A 19125-nucleotide genomic window follows, 5' to 3' on the forward strand; every position below is an offset into this window, starting at 1 on the left:
CCCTCTCAGTGATGTAAGATGCACATGAGCACCATGGTGCTGAGGAGAGATGTGTTAAAACTTAGACGTGGAGATAGTTTGTTGCCTCTACCCCGTCTATATCTATGTATATAGTTACAAGTTACAGAGTCTGGCAGCATCTGTAAGGAGAGAAAAGAGCTGACATTTCGAGTCCAGATGACAAAGCTTTAACAAAGGGTCATTTGGACACAAAACTTCAGCTCCTTTCTCCCCTTACAGATGCTGCCGGTCTCAGAATGTCATGATGCTTCAAGTGCTCGTCCAAATACTTGTAAGGTTTCCAGCCTCACAGACAGCACATTCCCGATTCGCACCACCCTCTGAGTGAAAACAAAATTCTCAAATCCTCTCTAAATCTCCTGCACCTTACCCTAAAACTGTGCCCCCTTGCGATTGACCCCTCAACCAAGGGGAACAGCTGTTCTCTACTCAGCCTGTCCATACCCCTCATAATCTTATACACCCCAATCAAGTAGTTAACAAAATCTTGTTGTTAGCAGAATAAGATTTCCTTCACCGATAACCAACATCAGTATAACAGGCATGGCCACGATATTCTAAAACTCCTGTTTCAAAGCCATTCACTGTATTTGAAACATCTTGAGATGGAGGCAGGGGTGTAGTGGGACTGGCACTGGACTAGAAGCCCAAAGGGTCAGATCAAGTTCTGGGGATCTGGGTTCATAATCCCACCATGGTAGCTGGTGAATTGTCAGTTGTCATAAAAAACAAATCCCTGTAGGCAAGGAAATCTGCCATCCTTACCTGGCCTGGCCAATACATGACTCTAGATCCATTGCTATGGATTCTCAAATGTCCCACTGAAATGGGGGGGCAGTTAGGGAGGGACAATAAATACAGGGCCCAGCCAGCAATGCCCATGTCACGTAATGAATAAAAAAGTCACTTAACCAAATACCACTCTTTCTTTCTCATCACATGTGTAAATAACTCCCATTCTAATTTTTTAAAAGTCCAAAGATCATGTAAGTGTCCTAGATAGCTTGGTGTGTCACTGAGATGGAGGGACCAGGAAGATTTCTATTCTAAATACCTGATCTTCACTGGGACACACCGGTTGATTTCAATTTCCCAAGACTTGATGTTGGGATAGTCAAAATGGTTCTTCTACATTTTTGTCCTTGAATGAGCATCGCAGAATTTAATATCCATCCTTAATTTCCCTTTAGTAGGCGCAGTTGAGCTGCCTACAACTGAGAGATTGGTGATTTCAGGAGGCAGTTAAGTGTCAACCACATTGTTGTAGCTCTGGAGTCACAGGTAGGCCAGACCAGGTGAGGACAGCAGATTTCCTTCCCTAAAGTGAATCAGATGGCATTTCATAATAATCTGGTAGCTTTGTGATCGTTATTGACGAGATTATCATTTAACCCATATATGTTTGTGAGGGACAGGTGATGGCCTAGTGGTATTATCGCTAGCCTATTAATCTAGAAAGTCAGCTGCCCTGTGGACCCGGGTTCGAAGCCCGCCATGGCAGATGGTGGAACTTGAATTCAATAAAAAAAAAATCTGGGATTTAGAATCTACTGATGACCATGAAACCATTGTCAGAAAAACCCATCTGGTTCACTAATGTCCTTTTGGGAAGGAAATCTTCCGTCCTTGCATGATCTGGCTTACATGTGATTCCAGAGTCACAGCAATGTGATTGGATCTCAACTGCCCTCGAAGGGCAACTAGAGATGGGCAATAAATGGCCAGCCAGTGACACTCATTTCCTATGAATGAATGAAAAAGTAATTCTGTATTCCTGATCTTGATGCTCAGGAAAAGTTTGTTTATCAATGTCACAAGTAGGCTTATGTTAACACTGCAATGAAGTAACTGAAAATCTCCTCGTCGCCACACTCTGGCGCCTGTTCAGGTACACTGAGGGAGAATTTAGCACGGCCAATGCACCTAAACAACACGCCTTTCAGACTGTGGGAGGAAACCAGAGCACCTGGAGGAAACCCACGCAGAGAGAACGTGCAGACTCCACACACTGACCCAAGTCAGGAATTGAACCCAGGTCCCTGGCGCTGTGCTAACCAATGTGCCACACTTACATGATCATTTTGAGAAAATTGGCTTCTATAGATACCTGGCAAAGACAGCAATTGCCATGCCTGTATTGTTATCTTAAAATGTTTTGACATAAAGAATGGCTGCTTAGAGTCAGCACATCGCCATGGAAACATACGAGGCAACGGTATATCGGTATTGTCACTTGCAGAGACTCAGGGTAAATGTTCTGGGGACCTGCGTTCAAATCTCACCATGGTAGGTAATCCAATGATGACCATGAAGCCATTGTTGTAAAAACCCATTAACCTTCTAATACTAAGTACTTCTAATACTAAATACTAATACTAAATGCTTGCCCATCCAGCGATATCCACATCTCATGAATAAGTTTTTTTTAAATGTCCAGCGTTGGAGGGGGTGGATGGAGGAATGAAATCAGAAGGGAAATATAACTTCTGAAAAAATAACAAGTGGAATTCTCCAGTCTTGTATGCCCTGCTACCATTGCCAGCGAGAATGGAGAATTTGTCGCTCAGTCAAATCTCCGTTCACTGCAGCGGAACTGGATAATCCCAGACGCGGAGGAGGACAGAAAATTGCGGGCAACTTTTAAGAATGGTGCATTAGGAGCATTTAAATGTTTTTTTCATGAGATGTGGGCATCACTGGCATCTGTTGCCCAACCCTAATTGCCCTTGAACTAAGTGCTTTGCTAAAGCCATTTCAGAGGGCAGTTAGGCGTCCAGTTAAGAATCAACCACATTGTTGTGGCTCTGGAGTCACATGTAGGCCAGACTGGGTAAGGACAGCAGATTTCCTTCCCTAAACGGCATTAGTGAACCAGATGGGTTTTTCTGACAATCGACAATGATTTCATCAGTAGATTCTTAATTCCAGATTTTTTTTTATTGAATTCAAATTTCACCATCTGCCGTGGCGGGATTCGAACCCGGGTCCCCAGAACATCAGCTGAGTTTCTGGATTAATAATCTAGCGATGATACCACTTGGCTATCACATCCCCTGAAGCGATTTGTTCAAAATTTTAGAGAGCTATATCAGCCTTTTCCTTCAATTCTGGGGACCCTGCTGACTAATGGGACCAAGTGGTATAACTAAAGGTAGATCGACCTGTTTATGGTTAGCCCTCTGTGTGACAATCGATCAATGTCGACGGTAAGATGCTCAGGCAAGCTTAGACCGAGTTGTGTGTGAAGAGAGGTTAGCCAGTCCTGTGAAAGCATTAGAATGCTGAAGGTGTTCCTCGGTAACCTCAGAGGACAAACTTCTGACTTCATTCCTGAAAGATTACAGATCTCGGGAGAGGTTTAACAAGCAAACGCAGGAACCTTTTTAGTAACTATTTTGTCAGATTCCTGTATTTGCTGACAACCGCATTCAAGAATCCACTTCAGGCGATATCGACAGAAGATGTTTGGTATTTCACACACTAATTCTACAAGGTCCTGGATTCTTCCCATTATATTTTATAGAATCATAGAATCTCCAGTGCAGAAGGAGGCCATTTGATCCATTGAGTCTGAACCAACAACGATCCCACCCAGGCCCTATCCCCGTAACATCACATATTTACAGTCCTAATCTCCCTGACACCAAGGGTCAATTTAGCATGACCAATCCACCGAACCCACACATCTTTGGACTGAGTGAGGAAACCGGAGCACCCGGAGGAAACCCACGCAGACTTGGGGAGAATGTGCAAACTTCACACAGAAAGTGACCCGAGGCCAGAATTGAACCCGGGTCCCTGACATTGTGAGGCAGCAGTGCTAACTACTGTGCCACCGTGCCACCCAGCAAGGAACAACCTGAGAGAAAATAATTTTTCTTTTTGCAAATACACGCTTTTATTGTCACCTCGGTCGAGACAGCTTTAAATTGGACACAAGCGGAATGAGCAAAAATTCAGGAAAGTGGGCGGCATGGTTAGACACATTCGCCGTGCTAAATTCTTCCTCAGTGTACCCGAACAGGCGTCAGAGTGTGACGACTAGAGGTTTTTCACAGTAACTTCATTGCAGTGTTGACGTAGGCTGATACCGGAGTTGAGGGGGTTGAACTATGAGGAGAGGCTGAATAAACTAGGCTTGTACTCGTTGGAGTTTAGAAGAATGAGGAGAGATCTCATTGAGACATATAAGATGATGAATGGGATGGATAGGATAGAGGTGGAGAGACTCTTCCCACTGAAAAAAGACAGTAGGACTAGGGGGCACAGCCTCAAGATAAAGGGGGGGTGTTTTAGAACGGAGTTGAGGAGGAACTTCTTCACTCAAAGGGTGGTGAATCTCTGGAATTCTCTACCCATTGAAGTGGTGGAGGCTGCCTCGCTAAATATTTTCAAGAAGCGGGTTGATGGGTTTTTGATAAGAGAGGGGAGGGGGAGAGGGCCGGAAAGTGGAACTGAGCCACGACAGATCAGCCATGATCTTATTGAATGGCGGGGCAGGCTCGAAGGGCCAGATGGCCTACTCCTGCTCCTATTTCTTATGTTCTTATGTTCTTATGTAATCCTACTTGTTAAACTAATAAATAAACTTTAAACTTTAGGTTGGGTTGATTGGCCGTGCTAAATTTCCCCCCTAATGTCGGGGGGACTAGCAGGGTAAGTACGCAGGGTTATGAAGATAGGGTCTGGATGGGATTGTTGTCGGTGCAGGCTTGATGGGCCAAATGGCCTCCTTCTGCATGGTAGGGATTCAATGATTTTATTCTGTGGTAAAGTAGAGGCAAATCAACAGGCAGGACAGGTTAACATTTCAGATGAAAACATTAATTGCTCTTGAAGAACTTGGGGGGTGTTTCTCAGGCACGGGTGGAGTGGGGGAAACAACACTTGTCTTTCCTCCTTTTTCAATGTGTCAGCGTGCTTATTCAACAAAAAAAACCTTGTCTCCTTTTTTTTAATTTCATGTTAGTACAAGTAACGTGTTAATTTTTTTGTGTGTGGGGCAGCAAGGTTTCGAAGCTGGGTTCTTATTCTGATCTTGCAGAAGACCTCAGTTCGGCTGCCTCAGGCCTGGCCCTGGTGTTGCCACAACCAATCTGCACTGCTGCCTCTGATCCCCACAATGTGACATTCCCAGGAATGAACCCTGACAAACACCAGCCTCTTCCGCATTCTAATACTGACTTATCCATGGTGTATTTCCAGTGTTTCTACTTTCCATTACAACCACGAGTGTTTGGAACATATATTTATAGATTGCTGCTGAGTGTCACAAAAATGTAACATTTCAAGCTCATCTCAAAATGCCAGCCTGGCATGAATCGCAAAACAAACATAGAAGGTAGAAGGAGGAGTAGGCCATTTGGCCATTCCAGCCTGCTCCGCAATTCATTTTGATCATGGTTGACCATCGAATCCAATATCCTGATCCCCCCCCCCCTCTTTCCCCCATATCCCTTGATCCCTTCAGCCCCAAGAGCTATATCCAATTTCTTCCTGAAATCACACAACATTTTGGCCTCAACTACTTTCTGTGGTGGTGAATTCCACACATTCACCACCCTCTGGGTGAAGAAATTTCTTCTGACCTCAGTCCCAAAAGGTTTACCCCTTATCCTCAAACTGTGACGCCCCCCTAGTTCTGGACTCACCTCACCGTTGGGAACATTCTTTCTGAATCTACCCTGTCTAACCCCGTTAGAATTTTACAAGTTTTTACGAGATCCACTCTCACTCTTCTAAACTCCAGTGAATGTAATCCTAACCGATTTAATCTCTCCTCATATGACAGAACTGCCATCCCAGGAATCAGCCTGGTAAACCCTTGGTATATACTCCCTCTATAGCAAGGAAATCCTTCCTCAGAGAAAAACAAACAACTGGGCACATGATGACAGTATGATAGGGAACAGGGGCTTTGTAGTGTTATTGTTATTTTTGACACATGTCAGACCCCCTGTCCATTCACATGATGTCTTAATCAGGTTGAGTTGTTGGTTGAACAATGGTTTAGCACTGCCACCGTTACATAAACGCTCACGGTTCTGCATAATTACTACATTTCAGTCCAGTGAAGTTTTAAAATAACGCTTTGATTAATCACCCTTTGGGAACGAGGACCGCACTGCAACTTGTTCACATCCAGTACCAAGTGTAGTATTTCTTCCATAAAGCAGCTAGTTCTTTAGATGTGTACAATCGGGCTAAGACGATATTAATTTCAAACAGTACCCACCTCCTCTCTCTCCCTCCTTCTCTCTCCACTTCTGACATCATTGGTATGCATTGTGCAGGCTTGGGAAACAGTCATTGATGCTGGACGCTTGTAACTGACCTGAAATGCCGAATAAAATTCCTCGGTCGTTACCATCAGGGCAACAGCAGCAGCAAGAAGGATTTCGCCTCTCCCCCCCCCACCCCCCACCCCCCCACTTCCACCCTTTCGTTCCAGCAAAAGGGGCTGAACGTTTAGTCGGCTGGACCGGAATTTGTTGCAGCTAGTCCGTTATTACTCTCGTGGTTGCTGTGATGCAGATAGCATTCAGCTACGTCAGTCCTGTGGGGATCCAGCGAAAGGCTGATGTATCGTTTGAAGAAAACCGGTTGTCAAGGAGGAGGGGGATGGGAGCCGGTGGGGGGCTAATTGGTATGCTGTAGAGTCCTGGGCAATCTGTTAACAGCCTCAGAGTCTATGGAAGCGTAAGTTCTGACTGTATCCGCACCAAATCAACCTATTTCCCCCTCAATCCCCATTGTGAATCCACTAGATTAAAAATGCAGTGAGGTTAAAGGTGCCAGTTTGACACCTGCTTTGACTACAGACCTAAGTTATACTGCTGGCTCCGTGTTGCCTGCTCTCTGATCAGTCTGACACACAGTGGGACAGCGGTTAACGATTACTGCCTCATACCAGGGCGGCGCGGTTGGACAGTGGTTAGCACTGCCGCCTCACAGCGCCAGGGAGCCGGGTTCGATTCCCGGCTTGGGTCACTGCCTGCTTGGAATTTGCACGTTCTCCCCATGTCTGCCTGGGTTTCCTCAGGGTGCTCCCGTTTCCTCTCACAGTCCAAAGATGTGCCGGTTGGGTGGATTGGCCGTGCCAAGTTGCCCCTTAGTGTCCAGGGGATTAGCGGAGTAAATATGTTGGGTTATGGGGATAGGAGAGAGGGAGAATGGGAGAGAAAAAGAATGCGAGCAAGAGAGAGAGAGAATGGGAGGGAGGGAAAGAGACTGGGAGAGAGTAAGAATGAGAGAGAGAGAGAGAGCAAGAGTTAGAGAATTGGGGGGGGTGGTGCAAGAGGGAGAGAGTGTAGTCTCGTTGGGCCGGATGGTCTCCTTCTACACTGTAGGGATTCTATGTAACCAGGGACCCAAGTTCCATTCCTGGCTTGGGCAACTGTCTGTGTGGGGATTGCATGAGTCTGCGTGGGTTTCTTCCCATAGTCTGAAAGAAGTGCTGGTTAGGGTGCATTGGCTGTGCTAAATTCGCCCTCAGTGTACCCGAACAGGCGCTGGAGTGTGGCGACTCGGGGATTTTCACAGTAACTTCATTGCAGTGTTAGTGTAAGCCTACTTGTGACATTAATAAGTAGAAGTGAACATGGGTAAACTCCCTGACTTCCAAACACTGCTTACTTTTTGACGTTCAGAGAAAAAAGACACCAAAGTCAGCTAAGCGTCTGAATGGTGCGAATTGATGCTTAGAGGGAGTTAGACGGCCCAGGAAGTCCTTAAGTAGCAATTACCAGTACATTGATGTAATTGAGCCTCTGTGGACACTTGAGATTGAATAGCTTGTGGCTGTCTGGCTGCACTTGCCAAAGGTTGATCTGGTGACATTGAATTTTAGTTTCTCTGGGTTGACTCTAATCCACTCACTGGCAGTGTTAGAGGTTGCTCAGATCAGCGATGGGCATTGCTAGTCATCGATCAGCCTCACAAGCAGAATTCACATACCATACAAACTTCTCTTGCCTAATATTCAATGAAGTAACTGCATAAACAAGGAAGTGTAGCAATGACTGGATTTTTTGAGCTTGCGGCTTTGGGTGGCACAGTGGAGCAATGGTTAGCACTGCTGCCTCGCAGTGCCAGGGACGCGGGTTCAATTCCGGCTTTGGGTGACTGTCTGTGCGGATTCTGTACTTTATCTGTGTGGATTTCCTCTGGGCACTCTGGTTTCCTCCCACAGTCCAAACGATATTATTAAATTAGAAAGAATGCAGAAAAGACTTACTAGAATGCCACCGGGACTTGATGGCTTGAGTTATAAGGAGCGGCTGGATAGACTGGGACTTTTTCCCTCAAGCATAAGAGGCTCAGGGGTGATCTTACAGAGATCTATAAAATAATGAGGGGCATAGATCAGCGAGATAGTCAAAATCTTTTCCCAAAGGTAGGGGAGTCTAAACCTAGATGGCGTAGGTTTAAGGCGAGAAGGGAGAGGTACAGAAGGGGCAATTGTTTCACACAGAGGAGGTGAGTGTTTCGAACAAGCTGCCAAAGGAAGTAGTAAAGGCAGGTACAATTTTAAAAAGCATTTAGCCAGTTACATGGGTAAGATGGGTATAGAGGGATATGGGCCAAATGCGGGCAATCGGGACTAAATTAGTGGTAAAAAAAAGAGCAACATGGACAAGTCGGGCCTGTTTCCATGCTATGGCTATCTGTGTAGGTTAGGTGGATTGGCCATGGTAGACGTGTGGGGTTACGGGGCAGTGTAGAGCGCCTGGGTAAGATGTTCTTTCGGAGAGTTGGTGCAGACTTGATGGGCTGAATAGCCTCCTTCTGCACTGTATGGATTCCATGGCACTCTGGAACCATGCAGTGGCTCAACTGAAAAAAACCTCTAAGAATGATTCAATAATCCAACAAGCTGGTTGAGGCGATATGAAATGTCTGTACAAACTGAATGCAGTTTTCACAGTGAGACTCAATGCATTTCGTGACTTGGATTGTGAAGATCTCTGAATAAACTCTCTGCTCTGCGCACAGTTGTCGACTCCAGTGTACATTTTGCCCAAAGTTGAATCCATTTTGAAAAGCTTGTACCTCCAAATTTGCACTTAAGCCCATTCAGATACTGCTAAATGTAGAATCTGTCATTTAATCAATAATGGGACAGCATGGTGAATCAGAATTTCTTTCAAAAATCAATTTTTCTTTTAAAAATAACTCCTTGATATACTTAAGGGTATTTCATAGAAAATAGAAGCGGGAGTAGGCCATTCGGCCCTTCGAGCCTGCTCCGCCATTCATTTTGATCATGGCTGATCATCAAATGCAATATCCTGATCTCGTCTTCCCCGCCACCCCCCAAATCCCTTGATTCCTTTAGCCCCGCTTTCTCCTTGAAACAACATTTTGGCTTCATCTATTTACTGTGCTAGTGAATCCCACACATCTATCACCCTCTGGGTGAAGAAATTTCTCCTCACCTCAATTCTAAAAGGTTTACCCCTTATCCTCAAACTGTAACCCCCCCACAACCCCTGCTGTTCTGAACTCCCCCACCATTGAGAATATTCTTTCTGAATCTACCCTGTCTAACCCTGTTAGAATTTTATAAGTTTCTATGTGATCCCCCCTCATTCTTCCGAACTCCAATGAGTATAATCCTAACCGACTTTGTCTCTCCTTATTTGACAGACCTGCCTCCCCAGGAATCAGCCTGGTAAATCTTTGCTGTACTCCCTCTATAGCAAGAACATCCTTCCTCAGGTAAGGACTGCACACAGTGCTCCAGATGTGGCCTTACCAATGCCCTGTACAATTGTAGTAAACCACCCTTATCCCTCTACTCAAATCATCTTGCTATGAAGGCCAACATACTATTTGACTTCTTAACCTTTGGGACTTGCTTCCAACCTGATGCCTCTGAAATTAATGCAAAATGTTGGGTGACTGTCTATGCAGAGTTTGCAGGTTCTCCTTGTGTCTGCATGAGTTTCCTCCGGGTGCTCTGGTTTCCTCCCACAGTCCGAAAAACATGCTAGTTAGGATGCATTGGTCATGCTAAATTCTCCCTCAGTGTACTCAAACAGGCGTCAAAGTGTGGCGACTGGGGGATTTTCACAGTAACCTCATTGCAGTGTTAATGTAAGCCTATTTATGACACTAATAAATACATTTAAATTTAACTATATCCTGGGTTATTGAAATCAAAACTGAAAATGAACCCTATTCAATTGCAAATAATTTCTCTGCATGATCTGACATACTTCCCTTGAAGTATCCTTGTATCCAATGCCCAGCTCCGTTCACCTTTCCTCTGAATTTAAGCAGCTGGCAGACTTGAATTGACCATATTCTAAATGGGAAATGAGTTTGATTGTTGAAGCCCGGGTTGGGTAAATGACCAGTTCCAGACGTTAATTGTCAATACTCATTAGTTTAGGTCGATGTCTCGTTTGTGCCGGTTTACAGATCGATAAGGTTGAACACATTTCAAAGGTGCATTCATAGAGACGGAGGAAATCCTTCCAGAGACAGTCCATTAAATGCACAGCAGGCAGGAAGGAACTGCCTCATTATTTTTTTCTTACACACAGCCTGTGCTCCTGGAATTAGTCGGGTAAATACGTAGCTCGAGGGGGTCACAGTCTGAGGATTCAGAGTAGACCATTTAGGACAGAGATGAGGAGACATTTCTTCGCCCAAAGAATAGTGAGCCTGTGGAATTCATTACCACAGGAAGTAGTTGATGCCAAAACATTGAATGTATTCAAGAGACGGCTGGATATAGCACTTGGAGCAAATGGGATCAGAGGTTATGGGGACAAAGAAGGATTAGGCTATTGAGTTGGACGATCAGCCATGATCGTATGAATGGTGGAGCAGGCTCAAAGGGCCGAATGGCCTTCTTCTGCTCCCATCTCCTATATTTCTATGGTGATGATATGACTGTTGTGAATGATGTGCAAGCTCCACTTTTGCACAAGCAGATGCTTTAGCTTATCTGGGAGAATTCCCACGTCAGTGTTCATGGAGCTATCAAAAACTTACAGCTCTCTGCGAGGGAATGCTCAAATCACTTTATAAAAAGTTCCAATGATCAACGATTCTAAGTTTGAGCCTTTCAATGTCACCCATTGCTGCTCCATTGTATCTTACCCAGCCCAGACACTCCCCTCCCCTACCCCCCTATCCCTGTAACCCTACACATTTTATCCGTGGCTAATCCATCTAACCTTGGGACACTAAGGGGAATTTAGTATAGCCAATCCACATAACCTTCACATCTTTGGACACTAAGGGGCAATTCAGCATGGCCAATTCACCTAACCTGCACATCTTTGGACACTAAGGGGCAATTTAGCATGGCCAATTCACCTAACCTGTACATCTTTGGACACTAAGGGGCAATTTAGCATGGCCAATTCACCTAATCTACATATCTTTGGACACTAAGGGGCAATTTATTATGGCCAACGCACATATGCATCTTTGGACACTAAGGGACAACTTAGCATGGCTAATCCAGGTAACCTGTACATCTTTGGACTGTAGGAAGAAACAGGAGCACCTGGAGGAAACCAAAGCAGACACAGGAAGAACATACAAACTCCACACAGACAGTCACCCAAGGCTGGAATCGAGCCCAGTTCCCCGGTGCTATGAGGCAGCAGTGCTAACCACTGTGCCGTTGTGCTGCTCCACTATTCATTGCTGAGCCCCTGGCTTCCTTTGTACTTGTTGGAAGGGAGCATGAGTGAGACATCTTTTCATCTCTTGGTACAGAAACTACAATCTGACCATTACCATTAGAGGTTGGGATGTTAATCCAAGTCTTTAAATATTAATGCTTTCTGAGAGGAACCAAATCACTTTGATCCAAAAGGTATCTGGGAGAAAACTACTAATCCCATTACATCTGCGAGACAAGGAACAGCTAAAAATAACTGAGTGATCTTATGAGGTGAACTTATTCACACAGAATTCATGTTTCTATTATTTTTAATGGAGACATTAATATACCCATCCCCATTAAATATTGGAGAAGAATTTAGTAAATGCATATTAAAGATTCATATGATTGTCTCATTTTATATTATCTGATAATGGAAATAGAGATAATGAAAGCAGGTGGCCAATGGTGATGGACAATCATTGCCCATTGAACCCATCATCTTAGAGAGGTTCAGCAAGCATTAATTAGACAACCTTGTCTGACATTTCAGCCTCCGACCTGTATCACCTGATATTGATGGTAGTTCATGAGAATGGAGAGGAGCTAAAGTTTCATCAGTTGGGACTGGCAGGGAGTGAACACTTTAACACTTCCCAAAAGGCCTACAAGGAGAACCAGGGAGTATTTGGCTTGTAGCTTGCAAAAGGCAATGAGTCACAGCATAAGAGCATCGGCCCAGGTCTTGTGCAACTCATGATTACAAGATGAGATCAGAGCTGTCAGTTAGATCTTTCAAACCACGCATAGCAGTACAGAATCTGACAGCACAAAGCCATTCTACCCACCATGCCAGCGCTGAGAGTTTGAACATTGTCTAATTAGTTCCACTTTTCTGCTCCTATTGCACATAAGAACATAAGAAATAGGAGCAGGAGTCGGCCATCTAGCCCTTCGAGCCTGCCCCGCCATTCAATAAGATCATGGCTGATCTGAAGTGCATCAGTTCCACTTTCCTGCTTCCTCCCCATAACCCTTAATTCCCCTGTCTATCAAAACAGGGGAATGTTCTCTCATTATTGAGCATAGTATCACAACAGTAAACCTATCCGGTCTGTTGACTGTATGCGTTAGCTCCAATGGAGCCACTACTCTCAGTTCATTCTCATGTTTGCTTCTCACACCTTTTTTTCTCCGAGTTCCCATTCCCATCGCACTGTTGATTTGATATTTGCTCACAGGATGTGAGCATTGCTGACATGGCGAACACTTATTGCCCAAACCTTAATTGCCTTTTGGGAAGGTGGTCATAGAATCCCTTCAGTGCAGAAGGAGGCCATTCAGCCCTTCGAATCTGCACAGACTTCCCGAAACAGCATCTTATCCAGACAATATAACTGTAACCTTATGTTTTTACCCGGTTAATCACCCTCACTAACACATCTTGGGACACTAAGGGGAACTTAGCATGGCCAATCCACCTAACCTGCACATCTTGGTACACTAAGGAGCAATTTAGCATGGCCAATCCACCTAATCTACACATCTTGGGACACTAAGGGGCAATTTAGCATGGTCAGTTTACCTAACCTGCACATCTTTGGATTGTGGGAAGAAATCAGAGCACCTGGAGGAAACCCACGCAGACACAGGGAGAATGTGCAAACTGCACACAGACAGTGACCCAAGCCAGGAATCAAACACAGATCCCTTGCGCTGTGAGTCAACAGTGCCAACCACTGTGTCATCATGCCACCCAGTCGACAGCCTATCCCCATAAATGAGGATAGAGGAGCTGAGCAAGATGAAGGAAGGGCATGAGATGGACCCATGTGAAGGTGGGAGTGAGTTGGAAACTGGAAGCAAAGTGCTAACCACTGGTGTTAAGCTGCCTTCTCAAACAGCTATGGTCCATCTGGTGCAGTTATGTATACAGTGCTCTCAGAGAGGGAGTTGGCCTGGCTGTGAAGACCAACGGACTATTTCTTGCTCAACTCAGAACTCAGGTATAATTTTTACTTGACCTTTGGAATGACGTGCTTGAGATCAAGAGAGCATTCATATTTTGATTAGGGTGGGCCAGCCATTGCAGAATAAATTGTCGTAGAGAAAAGCAAACGTCACATCAGTGTGGACGTGCCATTGCAATTTTAGCAAAGAAGGATCTTTTCTGTGCAACAGTCTCCCCAATTCAAATGTCACAATGAATATTTCTCAACACAAGTGCTTAGCAGCAGTCAATAGATACCATATCGAATCCTCCCACATCTTCTGAGTGCAAGTTGATTTATCTGGAATCAAAATACATTGCCACAAATGGTTGCTAAATCTTATCAGATGGTGCTAAATTGGGGTTATTTTAGCTAGCTCCATGGTAACGGAACATCTTCACTTTTAACACCTTTTCTGCTTGTTTTGAGTGCTATTTCAGTGACAGAGGACAGCAAACTCATTCAGAATTTATTAAAGCCTGTAGTATAAAAGATGTGAATCCCTGCAATGTTTTTCTTCCAACAGAGTGTGAAACTAAGCATATTCAGGAATGATAATAGGAAGTTTGTCTTCACACATACTTGAATATTAAATATGAATCATAGAATCTTTACAGTGCAGAGAGAGGCCATTCAACCCATTAAGTCCCACCACAATCCCACCCAGGCCCTATCCCCGTAAACGCCATGTATTTATGTTACTAACCCCGCCCCCCAACACTAAACGACAGTTGAGTATGGCCAATCCACCTAATCTAAACTAGAAAGAGTGCAGAAATGGTTTACTGGGACGCTACGGGGTCTTGATGGTTTGAGTTATAAGGAGAGGCTGGATAGACTGGGACTTTTTTTCTCCAGAGCACAGAAGGCTGAGGGGTGAAATAATGAGGGGCACAGATCAGCTCGATCGTCAATATCTTTTTCCAAAGGCCGAGGAGTCTTAAATTAGAGAGCACAGGTTTAAGGTGAGAGGGAAGAGATACAAAAGGGTCCAGAGGGACAGTTTTTTCATACAGAGGGTGGTGAGCGTCTGGAACAAGCTGTCAGAGGTGGGTACAATTTTGTCTTTTAATAAGCATTTCGACAGTTACATGGGTAAGTAAGATGGGTAAAGAGGGATATAGGACTTGGTATAAACACATATCTGGAAAGCTAAATACAAAGATAAGAGGAGCAGGTCAACTTGACCTGTGATTACAGCGATAATCTCATTTGGTGCAAAACACAGTTACGTCCCATCCTTATCTTGCCCTCAGCGTGGGTATTGCTAAATTGGCTGGTGAATATATTAACTCTACTTTCTATACAGGTCTCCATCAGTACCAACAATGTAGAAAGATGGATGTGGTCCTGCATTTGGGGCACTAGGTAGGAAACTAGCAAGCAGAGTTTCTAATCTCCATATTACTCCCAGGGCCATTTACAAGCGAGCGTAGAGATAGGAGGGTAAAGCAGATGAATGTGTGGCTGGGAGGATGGGGCAGGTGAGAGGGCTTTAGGTTTATGCTACATTAGACCAAACTTTTGGGGAAATGGGGCCTGTGCAAGCTGGGTAGGTTGCATCCTCAAGACCATAAAACCATAAGAAATAGGAGCAGAATTAAGCCACTTAGCCCATCGAGTCTGCTCCGCCATTCAATTATGGCTGATTTCTTTTGCTCATCCCCATTCTCCCATAACCCCTGATCCCCTTATTAACCTGGAACCTATCTACCTCTGTCTTAAAGACACTCAGTGACCCGGCCTCCGCAGCCTTCTGCGGCAAAGAGTTCCACACATCCACCACTCTCTGGCTGAAGAAATTCCTCCTCATCTCTGTTTTAAAAGATTGCCCCTTTAGTCTGAGGTTGTGCCCTCTGGTTCTCCTACTAGTGCAAACATCCCCTCCACGTCCACTCTATCCAGGCCTCGCAGTTTCAATAAGATCTCGCACTCATCCTTCTAAACGCCGACGAGTCCAGACCCAGAGTCCTTAGTCATTCCTCATATGACAAGCTCTTCATTCCAGGAGAACCAAACATTCCAAATAGCATCAGAACTGGTTCCAATGTGTGGCGATTGGTTTGTGCTATTGGATGGGGTTTAAATTAATTTGGCAGGGGTGTGATAACCACTAGGTAGAGAGAAACACCAAGGAGAACAGAGCACTGCGAGAGATAGATAGCAGTAGAGTAGGGATTAGTAAGGTAGTGGTCTGAGTGCAGAGTAAGAGGGAAAATCACAAGTGGTCTAGACAGAGAAATCAAATGGTGAAAGGAGCAGTAACCATAGGCCACAGATTTGAGATAATTGGCAAAAGAAGCGACGGGGATGTGAGTAATGTATTTTTCTCGCAGAGGGAGATTAAAATCTGGAACGCACTGCCTGACAGTGTGGTCAAGGCACATTTAAACAAAGCGTTGAATAGAGATTGCAATCTGATGGGGAGGAATGTGCAGACTCTACACATGAAGAAAGAATGGTGATAGGAAGTGAACTGTTCGTTCAGAGAGCAAGTACAGGCCTAACAGGCTGAATGGCCTCATTTTGTGCTTGAAATTTATTTATTAGTGTCACAAGTAGGCTTGCATTAACCCTGCAATGAAGTCACTGTGAAGATCCCCTAGTCGCCACACTCCAGCACCTGTTCGCGTACACGGCCAATGCACCTAACCAGCACGTCTATCGGACCGCGGAAGGAAACCGGAGCACCCGGAAGAAACCCACACAGACATGGGGAGAACGTGCAGACTCCACACAGACAGTCAGCCAAGCTGGGAATCGAACCCAGGTTCCTGGCACTGTGAGGCAGCAGTGCTAACTATTGTGCCACCGTGCATTTGGCAATGCAACCACAGTGATGAGAGCCCTGGGAAAGAGCAAGCTATAATTCAAGCACATCCTTTGGACTGTGGGAGGAAGCTGGAGCACTCGGAGAAAATACACATGAAAGAAACGTCCACACAGGCAGTCATCCAAGACCAAAATTGAACCAGGTCCCTGGCGGTATGAGGCAGCAGTGCTAACCACTGTGCCACCCTTCCTAAACAGTTGAGAACATCGGCCAATTATCTTTTTTCAAGGTGGCAGCGTCCCTGTAAGAGAAATTATAGCCTAAAAGCCTGGAATTATCAACCCCCATGCCTAACATTCACATCACACCACAACCACGCATGGGTTACCATTCTCCATGGTGGTGAAGCAGAATTTTTTTGACAGCTTGTCTCTATCCATTAGTTACCAGTGCAAGGAGAATCATTGCAGTGTTTTAAAAGCCAGCTTGCATCAAGGACTAAAATTAGCTTTCTGAAAACCAGGAGATTATTATTGTCAGGCTATGGATCCTGACTTGTCCTCCAGAACTTGCTGCACCCCTAGCCAAGGTGTTCCAGCACAGCTACAACACTGGCATCTACTCTGCAATGTGGAAAATTGCCCTAGCATGTCCTGTACACAAAAAGCAGATGAATCCAACCTGGCAAATCAGCCAACTCTCAATCATCAATAAAGTGATGGAAGGGGACATCAGCAGTGCTATCAAGTTTGGCATTAACCTGCTCACTGCCGCTCAGTTTGGGTTGTGCCAGGGTCACTCAACTTCCTGAACTCATTATGGCCTTGCTTCAAACGTGGGCAAAAGAGGTGAGGTGAGAGTGACTGCCCTTGACATCAAAGGAGCATTTGACCTAGTGTGGCATCAAGAAGCCCTAGCAAAACTGGAGCCAATGGTAATCCAAGGAATAAGCTGTCTTTTGGTTAGAGCCATGCCCGACACTAAGGAAGATGGTTCTTGTTATTGAAAGTCAACTATCTCAATTCCAAGACATCTCTTCAAGGGTTCTTCAGGTAGTGTCTTAGGCCCAACTATCTTCAGCTGCTTCATCAGTGGACTTTCCCTCCATCATAAGGTCAGAAGTGGGATGTTCGTCAATGATTGCACAATGTTCACCATCATTTGCGACTCCTCAGATGCTGAAATACTTCATATCCAAATGCAACAAGACTTGGACAATATTCAGGCTTGGGCCAACTAGCAGGAAATAACATTTGCGCAAGTGCCAGGCAATGACCATCTTCAACAAGAGAGGATGTAACCATCACCCCTTGACAATGAATGATATTACCATCATGGAAACCCCCACTATCAACATCCAGAAGTTACCAGAAACTGAACTTGACTACCATATAAATACTGTGGCTACAAGAGGTTAGGAATCTTGCAGTAAGTAACTCACCTCCTGACTCCCCAAAGCCTATCCACCATCAACAAGGCACAAGCCAGGAGTGTGATGGAAAACTCTCCACTTGCCTGAACGAGTGCAGCTCCAACAACACTCAAGAAGCTCGACAACACCTGAATTTGAGACGTGTGGCTTGGGAGAGGAAGAGGTTGCTGTCTGTGAGGATGCCTGTTACACATTTTCAGCTGTGTGCATGCAAAGTTTTATTTGAACACTTGAGGTTAATGGACTTAGCCAAAACATTCTATCACAATTTGCTTCTCTCTGTCGACTCCACTACTGCTTTCTGTTCTTCATATTCTTTCTGTTCTCATTCCCAACTGTTGGTGCCTTTATGTAAAAGTTCAAAAAGTTTGAAGTTTACTTATTAGCGTCATAAGCAGGCTTACATTAACATTGCAATGAAATTACTGTGAAAATATCCTTTGCCACACACTGCCGCCTGTTCGGTTACACTGAGGGAGAATTTGACATGGCCGATCCACCTAACCAGCATATCTTCCAGAGGAAACCGGAGCACCTGGAGCAAGCCCAGGCAGACACGAGATGGCAAAGTGGCACAGTGGTTAGCACTGCTGCCTCACAGTGCCAGGGAACCAGGTTCAATTCCAGTCTTGGCTAACTGTGTGGAGTCTGCACGATCTCCCTGTGTCTGTGTGGGTTTCCTATGGATGCTCCGATTTCCTCTCACAGTCCAAAGATGTGCAGGTTGGGGAATGGGCCAAGCTAAAATTGCCCCTTATGTCCAAAGATGTGCAGGTTAGGTAGATTGGCCATAGTAAATTGCCCCTTAGTGTCGAAAGATGTGCAGATTAGGGGGATTGGCCATGGTAAATTGCCCCTTAGGTTAGTAGGGTTATGTGGTAAGCCTGGGTAATGGACAGCACAAACGCGATGGTCCAAATAGGCTCTCTCTGCACTGTAGGGATCTATAATTCTATTAAACTGTGCCGACACCTCACGGTCACCCAAGCCAGGAATCGAACCTGGGTCCTTGGAGCTGTGAGGCAGCACTGCTAACCACAGTGCCACCATGCCACTGTGTCACCTGGTGTTAATTTTTCCAATGCGATTCAGCCCAAGATCAGCATAAAGCGACCAAAGGCTTACAGAGTTCTGAACACAGATTATACTCAGCGCAAATCAAGTTTTTGCGATCTGTATTAGTCCAGAAAACACTGCGCTGGAAACAGATTCTATCCACAAAATTGGCCATGTCCCTAAATGAATTGATCACCATCACAAGTTTCCACTAATTGTCCTCATT

The 19125-nt window shown here is 45.0% G+C and overlaps 1 protein-coding gene across 1 annotated transcript in view; it reads right to left on the reverse strand.

Annotated features, from left to right (window-relative positions):
• Positions 1-6391, reverse strand: part of c31h10orf71 (chromosome 31 C10orf71 homolog) — a 77203-nt gene extending 70812 nt beyond the window's left edge. Inside the window, exon 1 of the mRNA XM_080215750.1 lies at positions 6257-6391. The gene's annotated coding sequence lies outside the window, so the exon portion shown is untranslated. The remainder of the gene's footprint in view (positions 1-6256) is intronic.
• Between the last annotated feature and the right edge of the window lie 12734 nt (positions 6392-19125).

This window comes from Carcharhinus amblyrhynchos, chromosome 31 (assembly GCF_965287045.1).
Source record: "Carcharhinus amblyrhynchos chromosome 31, sCarAmb.v2.hapA, whole genome shotgun sequence".
NCBI lineage: Eukaryota > Metazoa > Chordata > Chondrichthyes > Carcharhiniformes > Carcharhinidae > Carcharhinus > Carcharhinus amblyrhynchos.